Source organism: Protopterus annectens, chromosome 4.part0 (genome assembly GCF_019279795.1).
Source record: "Protopterus annectens isolate FY-2018-M chromosome 4.part0, PAN1.0, whole genome shotgun sequence".
Lineage (NCBI taxonomy): Eukaryota > Metazoa > Chordata > Ceratodontiformes > Protopteridae > Protopterus > Protopterus annectens.
In genome coordinates, this window is record NC_056733.1 from 1325598455 (window position 1) to 1325618124 (window position 19670).

Below are 19670 nucleotides of genomic sequence, written 5' to 3' on the forward strand. Positions count from 1 at the left end.
ACCTAACCAGGCATATCCAACAACTGGAACATCTACAGAGGTTCCTCACTAAAAGACTAAGTAAAATGTTCTATGCAGACTGCCTCAAGGCCTTATTCCTGTAGTCTGTCTCATATAGGCTTTTGAGGGGACATCTATTCCTGGCATATAGGGCATTTTCAGGTCCCACTCTGATGGACCTCCTGCATATCCACAAAACAAACAAAACCAGAATTACTCGTTCTAAAGACTTAAACCTTGCCTGTGATATAAATAGGACCTGTTGGAGAGACAGGTATGTATCCCAGAAATTACCCTGTCTACAGAACCGGATCTCCTTCCATGTGAAGCAGAGTTCCTCCCTAACCAAATTCAAGTTCAACTTGGACAATTAGATGGAGAACCACAAATTCATCTTTGGTGTGGCACCTATATCTCTAATGGACAGAGGCAACCTGTAAATGGTTCATCTCTGAGGCGCCTGTTTACACTTATCAAGGGTATCAGAACTTGCCATGGTTCTGGCTTGTTTCCTTTGTCATAGAAATAAACAAAAAAAATACAATACCTTAATATATATTTCTAAGACAGCTAGGGCTATAGTTGTGCAAGGGTATAATATTCTTAGTAAGACTGGCTGTTTAAGCAGAAAAAATATCATTAATGTGTACAACATGGAAGTAAATCAAAAAACTGTACATGAAGCTAATTACTCTTGTAAGATACTCCAAATTCACAACATGCTACATAGAAATTCTATATTTTAATGTCCACTACCTGCTTAATTCAAAAGGCAGGTCTCAAAATGTCAGGAGTTCTGGACATTATGATATGCCTAGTGCATTAATGAAGGAAGTAAGCTTCCTCAGTAGTACATGCCTAGTTGTCAGTGGAGTCATGAGCATTAGTAACACATCTGTTGCAAAAACCTGAACCTTATGCAGTACTTCTACAATTACTTCTTTAGCATCTCAATTATTTTAATATGTTGAGTCTAAAACAGTTACTGGCACAAGAGTAAGCCTTGCACCTTGCTTCCTACCCTGCAGCACTGGTTTAGGATCAAAGACCCCTACAAACTTTCAGTAAGCCATTAACTTCCATTTATGATCTTCTATACATCCATAAAACCTATAAGAAGATGAAGGTCTCTATGGACTGCAGTAAGATAACACAGGAGACAATGTGAAAGACACAGTTGGCATAAGGCAAAACCATTCCTCCTCTGTATGCCCTATAATTCCATGTTGATTAAAAACAACTGCTCTCTGTATTGCCCTCAAAACTAATCTCTCCTTTAAAAAGCTAAATATAGCCAAAAGCATCCGACTTTGTGTGTGTGTGTGTGTGTGTGTGTGTGTGTGTGTGTGTGTGTGTGTGTGTGTGTGTGTGTGTGTGTGTGTGTGTGTGTGTGTTTGGTTGTGCATGTGTGTGTTTTGCTAAGATTCTCCTTGGCTCTTGAGCTTCCTATTCAATATGATCTCCTTAGCTCATTTGTTCCAGTAGAGGTCAGGTCTCCATGACTCAGATGTTCCTGTCAAGGTGAGAACTAGAAATTTTGATGGTTCTGTCATTCATGAGGATTGTTTTTTTTTTTCCATATAGAGATCTGCCATGCGACTACACATACCCAGTTGCTGCACATATGCTCAATGTGCAACAACCCTTCATGATTTTTTTCATCAACTTCTGTGAATGACATAACGACTCAAAATGCCCTGCATCCCACCCCTGCCTGCAGTAAACACTTAATGCACATTCTCTGGTCTCCAGTGGAGAGTCTACCACAGACTTTACTCAAGGCATGACCATCTATATGCTATTTCCAGAGAGAGAGAGAGAGACAGAGAAAGAGTAGAGCAAGTGTCTGTCATCACTTCAGTCCCTACACTCACCAACTCTTTCTTCACTCAGACCACTAATATAATGTGAGACATCAGGCTTACAGTTAAGGCATTAGGGTTGTATTTATCTATGCAATAAAGCTATCTATCTCTTAAGAGCAAAAGGCAAAAGCTAGCATGAATTAAATAAGTTTAAATTCTATTGTTTTTTTTTTTTTGTAATGCACACACACGGACACATATATACATATATAATATGGAGATAGATAGATAGCTATACATATGCATATACATCTAGGAATGTACATATGATAGAGAAAGAGAGAAAAAGAGAGAGAGAGGGATAGTGGTATAAACCCTCCTAAAACTCCTGTTGGGTGACTGCTGCTACAGTTTTCTGGCAGTCTAGAAGGAAAATCCAAACATGACATGGGTGGAGGAGGCCACACTCTCTTCTTATAAAAGATAGGGTCAAAGACAGAGAGATGTCAGCCTCTCTGTCAGAGAGAAATACTGTAGAGACTCACTGGTAGAAAGAGATAGAGATAAAGAGAGAGAGAGAGAGAGAGAGAGAGAGAGAGAGGCCTCCATGGCACAAAGATAAAGTACTGTGGAAAGAGTCACAGGCATGGTCCTGTCCAGCATAAAAGTAATGGAAACATTGGCATCTCTGGTACTAAGAAGAAGAAGAACTGGAGGGGCACAAAGGCTGAAGTCAGTAAAGAGAAAAGAATAAGTATTAAATATTTTGTTTTGGTGTTTATTGACTGGAAAAGTGCAAAAACTGTAATGCATTATTTTATTTTCTGAGACTTTTTAATAGTTTAATACGACAATTATCAATTATTCCTACCTTTCATTTTCAAATGAGTATTTCACTGTAAATAAGACATACAATCTATAATGCAAAGGCTTGATTGGTTGCTAATATTAATATACTCAATACACACACATACACATACAGACACATCTCTCTCTCTCTGTCTCTGTCTGTATATGTATATGGAATTACTTACCTTTGTTAACAAATCAGCAATGTCAATGGCAAGGACATCGACCACAGAAGGCCAACAATGCAAATATTAACAAGCAACTGCAAATACACGAGGAAAATCTTTGTTGCAGGAAAAAACAAAAATCAAAAAGCAAATACCATCATTTTTTCAAGTGTCAGAACCCCTGCACCCTCCATGTGGGGGGCTGTGCCCCCCCACCCCATGCTAATTGTATATACTAGCTCCAAGACTGCAGAATGCCCATGAAAAGAGAATGTTCCCTTACCTAGTCATTGTAGTTCTAGTGTAACTGTCAACCATATGTGTATGCTTACCAAATGTGGTCGGTTAAACAGATGTTGACCACTGAGTCTGAGTCTCACATACACACATACATATAAATATATATATATATATATATATATATATATATATATATATATATATATCTATATATATATATATATATTATATATATATATATATATATATATATATATATATATATATATATATATATATATATATATATATATATATATATATATATATATGTATATGTAACTGCATATGCAGATATACATTGATACACATGTAAACACATGTACAATCTTCACATGCTTTACTTACTTATATTGATACACATAAAGGTATGTTTACAGGGGCCTGGCTGTTTTGCATGAAATATCTTCTACTGTAGGTTTAGGGAATAAGTTTTATGAAGGGTGTCTGTGTGTCACATCATGAGCCATATTCTATGTGCTGTACTGGCTTTGTTAGTTGTATAAAGGGATACCGCCCTAGCTACAGTCCATGCAACCTGAGTTCAAATGGTGTCTCAGGAGCTTGATGGCACTGACTAGGAGAATGGGAATGCTTATTCTTATGTACTGGGGATGAATTCTGGCTATTCACTGAAATTATCTTGGTCAGAAGGTTGGTATGGAATCAAAAGGGGAGAGGTCGGTGCTGTGATGAAATTGGCATAGCCATCCAAGCAAGTGATGACAGCCATTATTGGCCAAGTACAGGGGAGTATGATACAAATGGATAAAGAGGTACAGGTTGTTTCCACAGTGATATAGGTGCCTACAATACCAGCCAGGGAAAGAATTAAGCCATTTGTACAAAAATAGTGTCATTGCCAGGATGCTTGAAACACATTCTTATGGGATGTGAGAGAGGATTCTCAGGTTTTTGGGAATAAATGCTCCAGTACATTAGGAGGGAACTTGATTCTCAGCAGATGGGGAAAAGACCTAAAAAAAATATTTATGAGTATTAGGTTTAGGGATAAAATTTTGTGATGAATAGTTAAACCATCAGGAGAAATATTTTACGTATCACAGAAATCAGATCCCAGTATATTTAATTTATATTTTTGGTGTTTTTAAATTTTTACATTACAGTAAGATTTCCTGTTGACCACATTGGGCTACGTTAATTTTCTAAAATGTTATTGAATTGGGCAGGTAGTTTGTGTACATTTCTATTAATGGAATGTTTCATGGATGGCTTTTTACTCTAGTTCTAAGTACATTTTAGTATTTTTTTGTTAATATCAACCTTTTCTCTATTTAGTAGACAAGTAGACAAATAGTGTATCAGAGATGTTTCTGTGCTACTCTTTATATGTGGTGTATGCAGTCTAGTAAGGGTCATCTTATGATTTGTTACTTTTATAGTTTATTATGTGGTGGTGCTGCGGTAGCATTGTTGCCTCACAGTAAGACGTTGTCCTGTTTGATTCTCAGCTAGAGCGTCTTCTGTGTGGAGACATGCGTGAATGGGCGTACCTTCATTGAAGGTTGTGTGTCAGAGCTGGCAACTCGGCACGTAAAAATCTACTGCCAATCATTAGCAGACTGGAGTTCCGCTGTGGTGACCCCTAACCAGGAAAAACTGAAAGACACAACAACATAGTTTAGTTATGTTCCTAATTGTTATACTTTTAATTATTTCAGATAGTTGCAATCAGGTACTTTACCAGAAGTAGTGGTATTTCACAACTGCCTAGAAGTATTCAATGTTTTATTTTATTTTATTTTATTGTTCTAACATTTTTATCCAAATATGTACATATTTAATTTGCAAGAGGTTTATTTAGGTGGGAAGCTCTATTATTTATAGTTTTCTATATTATGTTTCTAAAGTATGGGAAGTTACTTTTTTGCAATGAAGTGAAGAGGGGTGTCTCTGTTTTAACATTTTTTTACTTCTTTTAATTTTTTATTAAATATTAGTGTTGATTTAGGTTTGATTATTGTTTTAGATTGCTTTGGAGTTCCGTGTGACTGTGTTTTGCATATCCAGTGTGTCATACACTTCAGTTTTTAGCAAGTACCTTAAAATGGAACATTTAGGGACCTTATAGTATTACTGATAATGCACCAAAGATATAAAAAATTGTTAATGATGTGTGCAGGTAAACTTATGATGACATGCAAAAATTCAAAACAAATAGTGTATCAGAGATGTTTCTGTGCTACTCTTTATCTGTGGTGTATGCAGTCTAGCATTATGCCAGATTTAAGTTGTGCGTTTGTGTGTGTGTGTGTGTGTGTGTGTGTGTGTGTGTGTGTGTGTGTGTGTGTGTGTGTGTGTATGAACCTATCTGTGTTGAAGCAAAAGCTTTTGCACCACAGGCTGTGACTAGTGTAACATTATTTCCTCAGCAGCACAGTGGCTTCTTTCCGTCTATTAGACTGACTTATCCTCACTATAATGCATATTCAGATGACAGCTTTAATACACAACTGAGCAGTCTCTGAATTGTAGCAATGGTGTCATTTATGCTTATGTGATAATTTGTACGTGTAATATGTATCACTTTGATCAGCATTAACACATCACTTTGTAATTTTTCAACGGTATGATCTATGTATTGCTTGTAGGTATTTGGCATTTTTTCCCATTCTGTAATTCCATGTAGAGAATATTGATGAATCTGACTTTTTACTTCCCTCCCTATCCTGGCTGCCTAGTTCCATCCTGTACTGAACACGTCATCTGTGTTAACATGTCTGGCAGGAGATTTGTGTATATTCTCAGATTAACTTGCATTGTATGCCAGCAAGTCTAATTGTGAAACTGTAAATAAGCTTTTAAAATGCTGACTATTTCCCTGTTTATACAAAAAGTTTAAAGAATCTGTCAGTGTTTTGATACATTTCTAATTGCATATGTTAGTGTGGGAGATTCTAAAGTACAAACTGTGGAGAATCAGCTGATCAGTAGGTGATGCCATTAGAATGTTCCTGGTTGGTATGTGATTATTTGAACAGATGATTGACAGGAAAAATAACTTTTTTTCAAAAATTAACTGTTATTTTTAAAATAAGACAGTTGAGACTGTTAACCTGAACTATAAAAGAGACTGCTGGCGTCAGTTGAAGGCCAGTTAGTTAAGAGTTGCAGTCAGATTGCTGTGCAGTGGATACCCAAAAAAGAACTCACAAAAAACTGTAAGACTGCCTTTGCCTTGCTGTTGTTTTAGATTAGATCAGGGACAGTATTCTCTAGTTAGATTAGGGAAATTTAGTTATTTAGATAGAGTTTTTCTAAAATTATGGACTTCTATCATGCAGTTTAATTTTATTTCTGGTGACTGAATTCTGGTGTTTATTGAAAGTTATTGATTTATATATTTTTTTAAATAATCATTTGCTTATTATTAAATGTGTTTCATTACTTCATACTTTGGATGGACAATTAGTGTATTATTTAGAGATTAGAGAGTGTTTATACCTGTTTGATACTCCTCAGGTCGCCTTGAATGCCCAGCTGCTTCTGGTCACTGCATCATTTATTTTGATATTTATTTTTTAATAATTGATCACCCTTTGAAGGTCATATAAATCTGTCTGACTCTTGTGGCAGTGTGTATCATTTTCATTGGGGAGGGGACACAAATGGAAATCTGTGTCAGGCTTCCCATAAGTGTTTGAGTGAGTGAAATTTAAATGTATTTTGAGTGTGAGTGAGTCAGAAATCTTAAACTGGAACACATTGCTCTGAAGTGTATAATAAGGGATTACATTTGGGGTGGAGAGAGGTATATAGTTCATTCTCGGGAAACAGGGCATGTTCCTTTTGTGCTCTTAAGGGAAATTGTGGAATTTAAATCTTATGTGCTCTGTGTTCTGGTATTTTCCATAACAATCCCACACTGGAGTCAGTAGTGAGGATTGAGACTCCTTAATTACTGACATGGGTTTTAAGTGGGGGATATCACATATTGGTGGCAGTCTGGTGAGATATTAACCAGGCGTCACATATTGCTGGCAGACCAGTGGGGTAATAACTAGATGTCATATTTTACTCCAATGCAAAAAAAGAATGGAAAAACATAAATTCATATATTAAGAAACACCACTATACTGCGGTGGTGGTGCTGCGGTAGCGTTGTCGCCTCACGGTATGACGTTGTCCTGTTCGATTCTCAGCTAGAGCATCTTCTGTGTGGAGACATGCGTGAATAAGTGTACCTTCATTGAAGGTTGTGCATCAGAGCTGGCAACTCGGCACATAAAAATCTACTTCCAATCATTAGCGGACCAGAGTTCCGCTGTGACGACTCCTAACCGGGAAAAGACGAAAGACACAACATTAAGAAACACCACTGTTACTACTGAACATGAAAAGATTACACCCACGTAAATGATGCTCTGTTACAAGTACATTCAGTAAAACGTAAGAACAGACTTTTGAAATAACACCAAAGCAGTTCATAGAAAATATTATTACATCCGACCTAGAAGAAATGGAAAGGTCTGCATATGATTAGCCTGTATTCATGAGTACTGCAGCGAAAAGATGCCAGATTTCTGAAGCTCTTACATGGGTTGCTTACATTGGGATACCAGAGTGGGTGAGCTGGCACAACCAATTGTGTTTAGTGTATGGAGATGAAACTTCATTTTATATATAACAGTGTTAGATAGTCTGTTTATATCCACTGTCTGACACCAAGGCACTGGCTACAGTCATGAGTGGCTAGCTTTTCAAAATAAAGCCACAAATGGTAAGCTCAGATAAGTAACTCATAGTCCAGTCCTGTTTCACTATAGCTACCTTTTATGAGTCCTAAACACCACAGTCTTTGTTTATGCAACACTAACCTTCACACCCAACTGTGCTAATTAATGAAAGACTGATTAACTACTCCCACTTTCTAGGTTATTACAGGTTTTGTACCTTCTCCAAGCTGATTCTCTGCTAAAGAATGCCTTTTGAGATTCAAAAGTGATCAATTTCTTTATTTATTTTTATTTGTTTTTGTTGACCGGGAAAAGTCAGGCTGGGAAAAAGCATTTTCAGCAGAGGCCCAGGGACGATCCACATTTAAGTTACACATGATGCACATTTATAATTGCAGGGTAAAAACATCTATTCATCAGCTTATTTACACGATTTTTAAATATTTCTTACATGAACATAGCATTTTAACATAAAAACAGAGAAATTAACATAAACTGCTAATTATTGAACAGAAAAATAAAATACAATAACAGTTAATGTGTTTATACCATGATGACTGCAGAAAAGAGATCACACTGGGGTGTTTTTGAGGTTAGTAATAGTTTACAGACAGACAAGTAGTAATGTAGCTTAAAATTAATGATAACAGAGATACGAACGGAGACATTATGGAAATGAGCAGGAAGATAAATGGACAGAGGAAGAATTGTAGTTAGTGGTGGAGAGTGAGAGTTGGAGGAAATGTACGAGTATAAGAAATGAGTACAGTATGAGGAGCAGCAATAAGGTACAAAATATTGGGAAGCAAAGCAGCTATATGAGTTGGAGAAAAGTAATCTAAGTAAAGTTAGCCAGATGAGCAGGAAGAACAGTGCCATCTTTGTCATAGCTGCTATTTAAGCAGAGTTTTGAAACTATTTATGTTTTTGTTTTAACTGTGTCGGGATTTCCTTCCAGACTTTTGACACATAATGAGAGTAGGCAGAATCTCCAGCAGTGTTGTATGTCTTATTGATTTATAGTAAGAGTTTATAGCTAGAGCGAAGGTCTCTAGTCAGTGAATAATACAGTAGAGTATTTTGGAATGCTGCACATTTGCCTGGAGAGTAGAATAGGTTGCGTGCAATGAATAGTTGTGAGTATGTCAACCGATCTGGGAGTTCAAGCCAATTTAATTGTTTTAATGCAAGGTAGTGGTGTGTTTTATAAGGTTGGTTGGTTTCAAATTTAGCTATTTTGTAGTAGCAGGAGGCTAATTTATTTTTATATGTAGTGCTGATATTAGTGAGATTAGGGGAAGCTCTACTTTAATACTTTAATAAAAAGGGCTTCCACTCTATTAACTGCAATGTGCTCACTGGCAACCAGGAAGTTATCACGATTCACATATCTGGTACACCTCCCAACTGTATCAGATGTTCACTAGGGAGGATATCCTACAAGGTCATTTACTGGGGGATGTAGGTTATGGACTGGAACCGGGGCTGATGGCACCCATCAGAAATGCACACACCTGCTGAAGAATGCCATAATGAGGCAAATGCTCAAACCAGAAATATCATAGAGTGTGTGTCTGGGCTGCTGAAATCATGGTTCCAATGCCTAGATACATCTGGAGGAGCCCTGCAAAACAATCCACAGACATGTACTGAAATATTCACAGTATGTGCCGTGCTACACAACAGCATCCAAAGAAAACAGCTTCAGTAGGATCAACAAGGGGAAGGAACACACATCCCAGTACCAATGGCAAGGTCACCACAGACACATGCAGGTGATGAGTTAGAGGGGGGAACCACCAGCAGCTGAGGGAGTAGGCAGATGTAAGTGTGCTCCATATGCCATTTCATTGGCTAAGAGACAAAGCATAACACACTCACTCACCATCTAAGGGCCTAAAAACCTTTCTTCTACACAGATACATATAATGACATTGATGCCAGGCAACCTCAGGCTTCATGCCAACTGAGTGGTGCACAGCTACAGTTATCCTACTCCACAAGGGGGGATCCACCTTGGATCCAGGGAACTAAAGCCCCATCAGTCTGACAAGCCTGATCTGCAAGGCCATGGAACGTATTATCATGGAACTTATAAACAAAGACATTGGCAACCTTAAAACACTGGGGCCCACCCAGTTTGGGTTCATGAAGGGCCAATCTTGTCTCCTGAACCTGATTGACTTCTTCAAATCAGTCTCAAGAGCCGTGGACAAGGTAAGGCAGTCCACACAGCCTATCTGGACCTCGCCAAGGCCTTTGACACTATCCCCCACTCTGGAATCATAGATAAACTTACTAAGCTGGGCATTAATCCCTACATCACTCGATGGGTTGCCAACTGGCTTATTGACAGAACCCTCACCATAAAAGTAGCTGACTCCAAATCCAGTTCCAGACAAGTGCCAAGTGGAGTACCTCAGGGTTCAGTCCTGGGACCTTTCTTGTTTGGCATCTACTTCTCTGAAGTACAGGCCAACACTAAGGGACTCTGGCTAACAATGTTCGCAGATGACTGCAAACTGGGAGCCATTATTGAATCCCCAAATGATGTGGATACTCTACAAAAAGGCCTTACAGAAACAGATGCTTGGTGCCAGAGCCATGGGCTCAAGGTCAATGCCAAGAAGTGTATAGTTATCCCCTTTGGGAAAAAAACATGTTCCCATGAATTACCACATAGGTGGTAGCACACTAAACACTGAAAGTGTGACAAGAGACTTAGGGACATAGGTGGACAGTGGTCTCACCTTCAATAACCACATTGCCACAACAGTCAGGAAATCCTTCTATGTGGCACACCTCAGCACTAAGGGCTTTTCATCCATAAAAATGGAGGTCATTGTCCCACTGTACTCATCCCTCATTAGACCCATTATAGAATACAACTCACCATTTGGTATGTACCTCTCAAGACATCTGCAACAACTGTAAAGGCTGCAGAAATACCTCACTAAAAGAATCACAGGCCTAAAGTAGATGCCCTGTGTTGACTGCCATAAAAACTCCAGCTATACTCTGTCACATATCGTCTACTCCGAGGCGATCTTTGCTTAACATACAAGGCCATGTCAAACCCAGAGGTGTTGGACATGCTACACTTAAAGAAATCCCAATACCTCAGAGCCACACGCCCCAGGGATCTAAACCTTGTCATCACATTAAACAAAACATGCTGGAGACCCAGAGACTCCCCAGACTCTGGAATAGACTGCCCATATATGTCAAGCAGAGCACATCTTTGACCCTTTTCAAAAGGAACCTTGATGATTGGATGGGAGAAAGGAAATTGACCCCGGGGATCATGTCAGTCGCCCTGCTAGACAGGGGTCCAGGGAAGTAAATAGTGTATGAAGAAATAGCCAGGGAATTGTTATGGCTAGGCTTGTATAGGTCCTAGGGCCAATAGCCTAGTACCAACCTATGAACTGTCACAGTCTTTAACTCCTCATGTATTGGCTATGCACTGCTTGCTTTGGACAGATTTAACTCTGAACAAAAACTGTTGCAACCGCTGGATTTACAAGGTAAGTATTGAACCTGGAGTGTATTGTGTAATAATATGAATGACTGCCATATCTTTGCATGTTGTTACCTGGCAGTGAAAGCAAGTAAAAGAAGGGAGATTTGTACAAAAATTACCTCAACATGTGACAGCAGAGACTTATTTGACTTATATGTCAAAGTTTGGCTCACTATATAGACATAAACCTTTTCTAACCCCTACAGCTAGAATCGGTATTGCCCACTCTCATCTCCTCTCTACCCTTCTATATGCTTCCCCTATACTCTGTAACCTAAACAAATCAGAACTTTCTAAACTCTCTCACTGCTACCACCATATTGCCAGGTTTGCCACTGGATCAACATACAGGACACATCACTGCCACATCCTCAAACTCCTAGGGTGGCAAGAGCTGCCAAGTTTAATACAGTTTTACCAGCTAATAGTAGCACACAATATTCTCAACCTACCCGAAGACACCCCCACCCTTAAAAATATCTTAAAACCATACAGTAACTCCAGATCATTACGCTCATCCAACAAGCTGTTAGTTCAAACACTGAAAGCTAATAACTCAGCTGGAGACTCCCTATTTGCCAACTCCATTGGGAAAACTTGGAACTCACTTCCAGCAAACATTACCCTGGAACCCTCTCTATGCCTCTTCAAAAATAGACTAAAACATTATTATAAAATGCACTGGCTCTATCCATGTTCCAACCGTGATTAATCCTCATAACTCCCTAACTCAACAGCAACAGCAACTCCCCAACTGTCAACAGCAATGAAGCAGTGTTACTAGCCTCTTGCTCACAAATGCTTCCAATGGCAATCTGTACATTTCTTTGTAATATAGTGTTGCTGTAATGCACCTGTTCATAGGTTCATAGGTTCATAGGTAAGTACTAGGCTATCTGCCCAAGGGCATTTATAAGCCTAGCCAGAATGTGTTGGCTTTCGCCATCCCCTTAGATTAGTTCCCTGTGCCTCTGTCCAGCAGAGCCATCAGTTCCCTGTGCCACTGTCCAGCAGAGCCATTAGTTCCCTGCACCACTGTCCAGCAGAGCCAGTGCAGTGATCCCTGGGGTAAATTTTCTGTTTCCCATCCACCCGTCAAGGTTTCTCTTGAAGAGTGTTAGTGAGTGACTCTGCCTGATGTATATTGGAATCCAGTTCCAAAGCATGGAGAGTCTCTGGGATAGGAATCTATCCCTCCAATGTGTCCTATTTATCATTGTGGTGAGGTTTATATCTCTAGAGCGTGTGGCTCAATGGGATTTGTTTTTTTTTAGGTGGAGCATGTCCATCAATTCTGAGTTGGACATGGCCTTGTATGTCAGACAGAGATCACCTCTGAGTAAGCGGTATGCATCTGAGTACAGCTGGAGGTTCTTGAGTTGGGCTGCATAGGTATCTGTTTGAGGCCAGTAATCCTCTTGGTGAGGTGCTTTTGTGGTCTTTCCAGCTGTTGCAGGTGTCTTGTAAGGTACATCCCAAATGGGGCGTTGTATTCTAAGATGGGTCTAATGAGTGATGAGTAGAGAGGCACAATAACCTCTTTTGTTCTAGCTGCAAATTCTTTTGTGATTAGGTGGGCCACATAGAAGGATTTTCTAACCACCTTGGCAATATGATTATCAAACAAGAGATTACTATCTACTTGTGTCCACAGATCCCTTATTACATTTTCTGTATTTAGGGGACTACCACATATGTGGCAGTTCGCGGGTATTTTGTTTGTTTCCAAAGGGGATGACTATGCACTTTTTGGCATTTAGCTTGAGGCCACGATTTTGACACCAGGTATCCGTCTCAGTGAGACCCATCTGAAGGGTATCTGTATCAGCTGGAGAATCAGTTATGGCCCCTAGTTTGCAGTCGTCTGTGAACTTGGTCAGCCATAGTCCTCCTATGCTTGTCTGTACCTCTGAGAAGTATATACCAAACAGGAGGGGTCCTAGGACTGAGCCCTGGGGGATGCCACTTGTAACCGGTTTAGAGTCGGACGTAGAGCCTGCAACTCTCACCACGAGGGTTCTATCCATGAGCCAATTGGCAACTCATCTTGTGAAGTAGGGGTTTATGTTCAAGTTGGTGAGCTTGTCTATAATACTAGAATGGGGAATGGTGTTGAAAGCCTTTGCGAGGTCTAGGTAGGCTGTGTGGACCCCCTTTCCCTCATCTAATGCCTTGTTAACCGTCTCAAAGAAGTCCACCAGGTTTAGGAGGCATGATCTGCCCTTAACAAAACCAAACTGGGTAGGGTCCAAGGTTTGGAGGTTCCCAATGTCCCTGTTAATAAGTTCCATGATGATGCATTCCATAGCCTTGCAAACCAGGCTAGTCAGGCTTATAGGGCAATAGTTCCTGTCATTGTGGCTCCACCTTTGTGGAGCGGGATAACTGTTGCTCTGTGCCACTCTATGGGTATGTAGCCTGTAGAGAGGCTGAGTTTGAACAGTGTGTTTAGGTGAGAGGTTAGTTCATTTTGGAGCTCTTGTAAGACACAGCCTGGGACCCTGTCCGGTCCCATTGAAGCTGTGTTTTTGGCTTTGGATAGGGCTGTTTTAACCTGTGCATCAGTGATTGACAGGGCCCTACATTCTTCTGGTATGCTTATGGGCCCTTTAGGGGGTGAGAGGGGGATGAAGTTTGTACTAAACCTGTCTGCCAGAATGTTTGCAATATCAGTCAGTTCAGTGTATTTTGTGCCATTCTGCACTAACTCAGAGCAGATCTGAGAGTTTCCACTTAGGTTCTTGACATAGTTAAAGAACACTTTGTGGTTATCTTTGGAGTCACTGGCAATTTTTCTTTCAAAACTAGCCTTGGATGATTTAATGAGGGATCTTAGTTTCTTGCTGATACTGATCAGGGATGTCTTTCCTTCTTGGGAATTTACTGTTTTCTATACTAGTTTCCTCCTTCTGTTGTATAGCTTGTTTATGGCAGGGGTCCACCAGACTGGTTTCCTTTTCTTGGAGGAGTGAGTCTTGGTTTTACCTGGGATAGCACGATCCATGCATTCCTGCAGATGCTCATAGTTTGCCTTTGTAAAGGTTTCAGCAGCTTGGACAGCATTGTCCTTTAGCATGGGGGCTGTGAACCTTTCCACCTTGGTCTTAAGTAATGTGAAGTTTGCTTTTGAAAAGTTTTTCATGGTGGTGTCCTTGATTGGGGGTGGGGGCGGAATGTGGATATCCAGAGTGATTAGTCTATGGTCTTATCTAACCAGCGAGGGGTTGACCTCCGGTATGGAACACCAGTCGCCCATGTTGGTGATGAACAGGTCCAATATGTTGTTCCCTCTGGTGGGGGTGTTGAGCAATTGATCCAGGGTGTTCGAGTTTATAAATTCTAGGAAGCATTGGGCAAGGGAGTTAGTACTTGAGTAGTTCTCCCAGTTTATGTTTGGGTAATTGAAATCACCCAGTATTAAGGTGTTTGGTAGGACCTTCATATTTCCCAGTGTCTCCAGAAATGTGGAATGGGGGTCCCGGGCCATGGTGGGTGATCTGTAGCAACCTACAATTTGGATTGCAGTTTTACCCATTGTTAGTTGCACATGGATGATCTCTGATGCATTGTGCTGTGCCACTAACCTGGAGGTGTGGGTATCCTTGATGAATATGGATACACCCCCACCTTTTGTATTTCAGTCCTGGTTCTGTGGCCAAAAGGTATGGTATGAGTTATAGCCTAGTGGTGCTGGAGTGCTCTCAGGAGCCTTAAACCAGGTTTCTGTTACTGCACAGATGTTGATGTTCTCCATACTGAGGAGTGCCTCGAGTGCGTGCATTTTGAGGTTTAGACTTCTGGCATTAACTTTTACATTCTATGACATGCTGTTAAATTGTGAACCCCTCTTGAGGGACACACCTTGCTTCTTGAAAAATCTGCTTTTTATTTAACTGTTACTTGGGATGTTTTGTTGTCTGCTCAATTGGAGCTTTTACCCCTGTTACATTGTAAAAGCCTTAATATGTATTCATGTTTTTGTTTGTGTGTTTAGAGCTTTTCTCCCTGGGCCTCTGCTGAAAATGGATATGTATCCAGTCGGACTATCCCGGTCAACAAATGTAAAATAAATAAAATAAAAATAAGTAAATAAATAAAATATGTGTCCATTATTAAGTAGTAGGCCTCAGGCATCAACGATTCACAGTCATACCTCTCAAAAATAGTGATGGTGACTGCGTGCCCTCAGTTTAGCACCATACGTTTGTACTGGAAAATCATTGAAGACAGAAGTTATTAAGTAATGATACATATTGCAGTTTCAGACTTCATACCCATCACAAGATCATTAACAATAAAGATGGAAAAATGTTGATACCATCGTCTAACTTTCTAAGACCAATATAAGTCAAAGGTACAGTTATATTACCAATATAAGTCAAAGGCACAATTACCAGTTCAACATCAAAAATGCAGATATACTAAGCACTAAGTCAGCTATGCATCCTGAACATCAGACACAAAGCTTATGTATCCCTGAATCCAAAAGATACAAAACAGGGATATGGCATCCAGTTATCATCACTTGCACAGGAGGGGAGGTGCAGGAAGCCTAGGCTGATAAAAGAGGTAGGTGAGTGTATGTGAGTAAGAACGAGAAGCAGGCAGACATTTGGATAAAGCAACAAATGGCCATTGAGACAAAACGAGATTTAAGCTGCACAGCTGAAGCATGCAACTGTTGTGTGTCTGTTTGTGTAGGTCCTCCAGGTGAAATTGGTGTGTGAGTGTTTGCATGCACACAGCCAAGCTCTGTGCTAGCTCTACGTCTTGGACAGGTGTGAACCGTGCATAGTAGAAATGGCAGTTCATCGTTGTCATTCCCAACCATGAGAACTGGCTCTGCCAGAGGTTGCAATGGCATGTCCACACCCAGAGTCAGAAGCACTGCTGCTACCTGAGTATGGCTGATGTCAGCTGGATGGGCTCCCCTCACAAGGATGCCCAGGACCTTGGCCTTATGGCCTGCCATGTATGGGTGTGGGCAGATCAACTACTGATGGAGCAGTGGAAGTACCGCCACTATGGGTTCGTTATCAAACATGGTCACATTGGCTAACAGCAGATAATGTAGCTGACCTACACACATTAAGATGCCGTCCTCCTCCCAGCAGCTGTTACATCACAGACACCACTCATTCCAATGTGTCATTCATCCAATCCATTGAATTGGAAACATGGTGGAGGCAGCCATGTATGTCAGCCTGAGCACATCTACAACATTAAGAATTTCTATGGAGCACCTATTGGAGCATGTCTGTGGCTCAATGATGGCCCTAACTATGTGTTGAGTAGCACAGGAAGAGACACCTGGATCATGTGGAGGATGAGCTATAGGCATCCTCCGAGCACACCTAACAACCCTCCTGCATGACACCTCACCCACACTTTGGCTACAGCCAGAGTCAACAGCACTGAAGCCACAGTAACCATAGTTTCCTGATCAATTGTCTCACCCTCCACCTGCCCAATATCTGAGGGCACACTGGAATGGGTAAGCATAGGCCTATCGGCTATATCCAATGGAATTTCAGGGGATAGCTGTGTGTCAGCCTTAGTGTCAGATTCAGCCTCTGCACCCTCCCCCTGATTGTGCCTCTGTTTGGCCACCATCATCATCAGAGTCTACTGATACTTTGACATCAGGCAGTAGAAGTTCCAAACTTCTACTATCAGGATCACCTGCAATAATAAGCACCAAACACAGGAGCAATTAATACCTACACTACTATAGTCCAATATATGCCAACAAAATAACAGTGGTGCCACTATTAGACATTAAAGCAATACAAACAACAGTCTTGACATCAACATCACACACTAAAATATTTCTTTGAGTTGCTCATCAGTACCTACATAATAATATTTTGCTTACCATGTGCAGATGATGCCAGATGGTCCTGGAAGAAGTTAAGCAAAAGACAAGGACAACATCATCACAATTAACAGTAACACAGGGTTAATACTTTTTCCCCTTTATATGTCCATTAACTATACTTTCATCAAGAACTTGGATGACAAGTCCAACCTAAGCCCATGTGCAATCAATCAAAATGTGTTTTTAACTGTAGCAATCTTCAATTCTCCCCCCCAAAAAAATGTCTTAAGAAACATAACTAATGTATTCATTTAAATTATTTTACTATACAACAGTATTTAACAACTAAGCAAGAAAAGCCTACCTCAAACTCCTCCTGGGATATGCCTGCTGTCCCTAAAACAGTAGCACCAATATCAAGGACATGCTGTTTGGCACAGTCCTGTGAGCTTTCTGGATCCCTGACAGAGTCAGTTAAGCAGCAGGTGTATTTCATAGACTCAGTACTAACTCTTAGACTTTAGCAATGTGATTCATATTTGCACACTACTTAACTATGCACAAACATGGAAAGTATTGGAAATGTGTATCTCACATGCGCAAAGACTTTGCCAACCATCACACAAACCTGCTGCTCACCACACTATGAAAAAGTAAATATTATTTACATTCATTTCCTGTCTATGACATGAAATTACAAGTGGAGACAGAACAATCTGAAGGCTCTAACAATGTCACATATGTACGATACAGCCATGTATTGCCTCCTTCCAAGCATTGCAACCCTGGTGTCTCAGTCCTGTTTCAACACATATATCACATACACTACAGAAATTAATATCAAATGTTGTGTGATATGCAATAGACATCAATCTTTTAACATTCACAACTGGAACCATTGACCCATAAGCCTAAAAAGCCTTATATGCATAGTTAGGGAAGGGATTAGCATGGACCTTATCCACAGGCACATAGGTGACCTTCAACACACTTGACCCGATGCATTTTGGTTTTGTCAAGGGTAGATCTTGCTTATTAAACCTAGTTGACTTCTTTGATACTGACCCCAAAGACCTGGATATGAGATAACAGGACATGCTGCCTATGTTGAGGTATCCAAACCATTTAACACTATCCCCCATTCAGGTATCATAGAAAAAAATCTCCTATCTGGGGATTAACCCATACATTATTAGATGGATAGCCAAATGGCTCACTGGCAGAACACAAATCCTCACAGATGAGGACTGTAGCTCCACCACTAGACCACTTTCCAGTGTAATACCATAAGGATCTGTGCTGAGCCCTCAACTGTTTGGAAACTTTTTCTCTGAAGTCCAGGCAAAGATAGATGGCATGTGGCTTACCAAGCTTGCAGATGACTGTCAACTGGATGCAGTCATATAGAATCTCTCAACTATGTTAACATATTACAGAAGAGGCTGACGTTGCCAAACTCACTGACTGAACCTTAAAGCAAACAATACCTCATTGTCCTCTTTGGCAATGAAGTACCCCTGCTAATTTAGATATTCATAGCACCCCTCTAAGCTCAAACACAGTGTTGCAAGACTTGGGAACACATGTTGATAACAATCTACACTTCAGTCACTATGTGTCCATAATGGTGAGACACACATTTTACATTGTGCACCTCATAAATAAGGCTATCACATCCAAGACCAGGGATCTGTTGTACTCTACCCTTATCAGGCCACTAATTGGGTACAATGCTCCCCTCTGTCTATATCTCATTAGACACCTGCAGCAACTGGAGAAAGCACAGACGTTTGTGGCCAGGAGAATCCAGGTTCTCCAAAATATGATATAACTGGAAGGTCTAAAAGACCTGTCACTGTACTCAGTATCATGCAGGCTGCTGAGAGATTACTTGTTCCTGGCCGACAGAGCAGTCTCATTCCCTGCACTTATGGAAATGCTGGACATATGCAAATCACATGGGACAAGACAAACTTGTTCCAGGGATCTTAACCTAGCCTGTGTTATGTACTCTGTGTACTTAGATAGGTAGGGGTTCTATCCTCTCTGCAATCAACTGAGGTGTATGTATGTGTGTGTGTGTGTGTGTGTGCGTGCTTGTGTGTGTGCACGCATGCACTCATGCATGTGCACGTGCTTACCATTATAGAGAGCCTTTTACACCAGCATGTGGGATACTGTCATTGCCATATTTTTCTCACCAGACACTGCTGATGTCATCAGCTATAAAGAATTGTCTGAGGCACTCCAAGTCAGATTTGAGCTGTGGTGCTTGCCTTAAAAACAGGCTTCTGTAGTCTGTGTACTTAGATAACTAGGGGTTCTATTCACACTGCAGTCAAGTGTGTGTTTGTGTGTGAATATGTGCGCATGTGTGTGCACTTGCTTGACATTACAGAGAGCCTTTTACACCAGCATGTGGGACACTGTTATTGCCATACTCACCTCACCAGACACTGCTGATGTCATCAGCTATATCTGCTTTGTGGATGTGCACTAATAATACTAGGGCAGGGTCAGAGACTGGCCTGG